This window comes from Bos mutus, chromosome 3 (assembly GCF_027580195.1).
Source record: "Bos mutus isolate GX-2022 chromosome 3, NWIPB_WYAK_1.1, whole genome shotgun sequence".
NCBI classification, from domain to species: Eukaryota; Metazoa; Chordata; class Mammalia; order Artiodactyla; family Bovidae; genus Bos; species Bos mutus.
Window position 1 is genome coordinate 34754146 of NC_091619.1, and position 4889 is coordinate 34759034.

Genomic DNA, 4889 nt, shown 5'->3' on the forward strand with positions numbered 1-4889 from the left:
TTGAAATAAAATCATTAGAAACATTGTTTTCTAATACATTTCACTGCTGATCCATGCTGAGCCATGTAAAAAGGGAAAGAAAATACAACAAAAACAGCACTTTATCCCTGACCATGTTGGTAATTAGAATATTATGATTAGTAAACAACTTGAGGGTGGGTTGCAAGCACTAATGTGGACCAGCACATTATTATCAGTCAATTGCCACCACATATATCTAAGCTACCAGTGAGAATTTTAACCATTGCCAAATAAAATACATGTAGCCTGGTAGCTTAATAGCTGGTCATTATATAAAGGGGTATAAAAAGGGGTGTTAGAGAAACAGGTTTGTGTTGCTTGCTTTTCTAATCAGTGGAATATGAACACAAATTAGCATAAAAATGAGTAAAGATGTTATTGGATAAAAGGGAAAAAAAGATTTCTGCCTCATTGAAATCCATTTTTTTGGGGGGGTGGTTTGTTTATGATCTCAGTATTCACCTTGGAATACCAAATCAAAAGATATTTCTGAGTGACAAAAAGTGTTTTTGTTTTGCTTTGTGGTTTTTTTTTTTTTTGGTAATTTGTTATAAATTAATGCTTGGTTCAATTATTTATCAAATAATATTTCACTTACTTGATAAATCATTTGTGGTAAAATTCCTCTTTAGTAGTTTAGTAGCCATGAATCATGGGCTTCCCAGGTGAAAATGAAGTTGTGAAGTTGCTGAGTCGTGTCTGACTCTCTGCAACCCCACGGACTGCAGCTTACCAGGCTCCTCCATTCATGGGATTTTCCAGGCAAGAGTACTGGAGTGGGGTGCCATTGCCTTCTCCAAGAATGCACTCCAATGTAGGAGACACAGGTTCAGACCCTGGGTCAGAAAGATCCCCTAAAGAAGGAAATGGCAACCCACTCCAGTATTCTTGCTGGGGAAATCCCATGGTCAGAGGAGCCTAGTGGTTACAGGCCATGGGGTTGTAAAAAACTCAGACGTGACTTAGTGACTAAATAACAAAAAAAGCCATGAATCATAAAGGCTATTTGGTGTGATTCTTCAGAACAGAAGACTTGATGACAAACACAACTGGCCATGAACTTCACTTTTGTTACTTACTATTAATGGATGTTTAATTTGGGAAGATAGCTTTGCTTCTCTGAATCTTCAGTTCAGTTCAGTTCAGTCACTCAGTCGTGTCTGACTCTTTGTGACCCCATGAATCACAGAACACCAGGCCTCCCTGTCCATTGGCAACTCCCGGAGTTCACTCAAACTCATGTCCATCGAGTTGGTGATGTCATCCAACCATCTCATCCTCTGTCGTCCCCTTTTCCTCCTGCCCCAATCCCTCCCAGCATCAGAGTCTTTTCCAATGAGTCAACTCTTCGCATGAGGTGGCCAAAGTATTGGAGTTTCAGCATCAGTCCTTCCAACGAACACCCAGGACTGACCCCCTTTAGGATGGACTGGTTGAATCTCCTTGTAGTCCAAGGGACTCTCAAGAGTCTTCTCCAACACCACAGCTCAAAAGCATCAGTTCTTCGGTGCTCAGCTTTCTTCACAGTCCAACTCTCACATCCATACATGACCACTGGAAAAACCATAGCCTTGACTAGATGGACCTTTGTTGGCAAAGTAATATCTCTGCTTTTCAATATACTATTTAGGTTGGTCATAACTTTCCTTCCAAGGAGTAAGCATCTTTTAATTTCATGGCTGCAATCACCATCTGCAGTGATTTTGGAGCCCAAAAAAATGAAGTCTGACACTGTTTCCACTGTTTTCCCATCTATTTCCCATGAAATGATGGGACCAGATGCCATGATGTTAGTTCTCTGAATCTTCATTTCTTTAATAAAATGGGGCCAAAACAATAGTCTCTTTATATAATTATGTGAATATAAAATAAAGTAATATATAGAAAATGCTTAGCACAGTGACTGGAACATAATAAAAGTTCAATAAATGTTTGCTATTTTTAAAGTCGCAAGCTTAAATAACCTTGCAATATTCACAATATGCTTACAGAATTTAGATCCATAATAGGTTCATCTTTTAATGGAGCAAGGACCCACAATTTTAGATACATAAAGAAATTTCAGATTGGGTCAAATGAGCTCATTATTCCCTGAAGGTCCAAATGAGATGAACAGGGACACTAAGAATTAAGTATAAAGATAATCAGCTGATAATCTAACAGCATGAAACCAGGAAAGAATAGTGAAGAGCTGTTTAGATGTGTAATTCCTCTTTTGGGAAGGCAAGGAATCAGGGGTCGTTGAACTAGGGTACCGGTGAAAGACAAATACAGAATTTTCAAGAGCATAATACAAGGAAGGCTGCCACATCAGGTCACAGATAATTAAATCAGAATTAGAAGCCTGGGAGAAGAATCATCAAGTGATAGTTAAGGCATGAAAGCAAACATTAGGAAAGGACCAGGGGCAAGCTGAGGAACCATATGAGTAGAGCCATACAATGACTAAGGGAAAAACTGATGATAAGTCCACTTATTTATTCATCTACTATGTGCCAGGAGCCAGACTCAGTTCAGTTCAGTCGCTCAGTCATGTCCGACTCTTTGTGACCCCATGGACTGCAGCATGTCAGGCCTCCCTGTCCATCACCAGACCAGACTAGTCCAGAGAATAAAACAGTACAGTACAGAAAGAGAGTGTTGAAACTGTGAAGCATTTTTTAGTTTCTATTTGTTCATTCATTTTTTAAATGTTATGCTAGGCTATGTTCTAGACACTGAATATACAATATTAAACAAAGACAAAAATCCCTACCTCCACAGAACTTATATTCTAGTGGGAGAAAGACACACATTCAATAAAATATAAGTAAAATATAATATGTGTAAGATTACAATGAATGCTAAGCAGGAAAGAGCATAGGAAGTGTCGTGGGGTTGTGATATCATAGAGGCCTCCTTGAAAATGAACATTTGAGTAAAAACCTGAAGGAGAGGTGGGAGCACACCACCGGAAGGTTTGAGATGTAGCATTCCCCATTGGTGTAGATACTGACTTGAGAGCCAGCTGCCTTACCAGAAGACCACCATCTCAGGGGCAGAGGCACGGGCTGCAGAGGAACTGCCAGTCTGGAGTAGAAGAAGGGTCTGGTGGACACCAAAATGTCTTCAGATGGTAAAAACCACACTGATGCTGATATAGGTAGGCAGGACTTCCAGGGCTCCAGGCAAGCCAGAGAGACCAAGTCATGCACAGCAGTCAGAAACTGAGTCCCAGAACATCATTAGGGCCAGTATATCCCTGTGAGAAGATCCCAAACTGGACCCACATTCAGGCACTGTCTTATCTCCCTGCCAAGTCCACAGGACATAAAAGCCATACAACCCTTCTCCTTTCTCCAACTCCAACCAGGTACCCAGACAACATTTAAGGAAGAGAATCTGAAAGGAGTCTGAATCACTGAATATTTTTATCCAAGATAAAATGGACACATTTGTCTACCTAAAACCAACATGACTCATCATGCGCACATGCAAAAATAATGTAATTTATAATATGTAAATTATATATGAACTGTGTAATTGGACAAAGCTCTAAACTGAAGTGAATATTTATTTTCCTCCATCCTTTCTCTAAAGGACTAAGTGACTTTCACTTTCACTTTCATTCTTTCTCTACCCTACACCAGTGGGAGTGGCCCCAGAAGATGTTTGCCAAGTGTGCTCAGGCATGTCCAACTCTTTGTGACCCCATAGATTGTAGCCCAACAGGCTCCTCTATCCATATGATTTTCCAGGCAAAAATATTAGAGTGGATTGCCATTTCCTCCTCCAGGGGAATCTTCCTGACCCCAGGATTGAATCCATATCTCCTGCAAGTCTCGTACATGGCAGACAGATTCTTCACCACTGAGCCACCAGGAAGCCCCATAATATGTAAATTATATGTGAATTATGTAACTGGACAAAGCTCCAAACTGAAGTGAATATTTATTTTCCTCCACCCTTTCCTGACCCTGCATCAGTGGGAATGGCCCTAGAGGAAGATATTTGAATTGTACTATGAGAAAATGTGTGACCCTCATACATTTAAATTATCAAAGGAAAAAAATACAATGATGTTTCTTCAACAGCCACAATATAAAAAAGACAAGTTTTTTTTTTAAGTTATCTGTAAGTTTGTTCTAGTTACCCTTGGTTTTTTCCCTACCTTAGATATATGTTTATTTCTTTAATTTTTTTCATTTAACTATATTTTTGTATCCTTGTTCCAAAAAATTTTTCAGAATAAGACATTCTAGCAGCAGTACACATGATAACTATTTGACTTGTCCAGTACTTTCTATCCTTCTGGAATGCACCTTTCCCCTGTCCAATGATGTGATTCTAAGGGGAGCTTCCATAATGATGATGATAATTATTTTAAAATAATATTTACTATTTAACTGAGCATTTAACAACATGTTCCAGATACCGTGCTAATTGCTTTATGCACTTCATCTAATTTCAAAGAACTCTGTGAGTTGGGAACTAGTATTTCTTTTAGGTGACAGATGAGGAAATGGAGACTTTGAGAAGTTAATTAACTTTTCCAAAATCACACAGTCAATAAATGTGACCCAGACATGCTCTTATATTACCTTCTCACCTGTAACAGTGCTTGTTCTATGGTGATTCCTGGCACCAAACCGATCCAACGACAATACCTTTCCTCCCAATCTCAGTTGATTGTCCTAATGAGGAGCACGTGATCCAAGTCAGTAGTTTGTCTTTTCCAAAAGAAAAGCTAAGACAGAACCTGAGGAAGAAAAATTAGTGGTACTAGTGATAGGAAGAGGAGGGGGATATACTGAGAGTTTCTGGCAGCCATAGTTTCTGCCAAATGGAAGAAGTCAGACTAAGAATGAAGCCAAGACTGGCAATTCTGA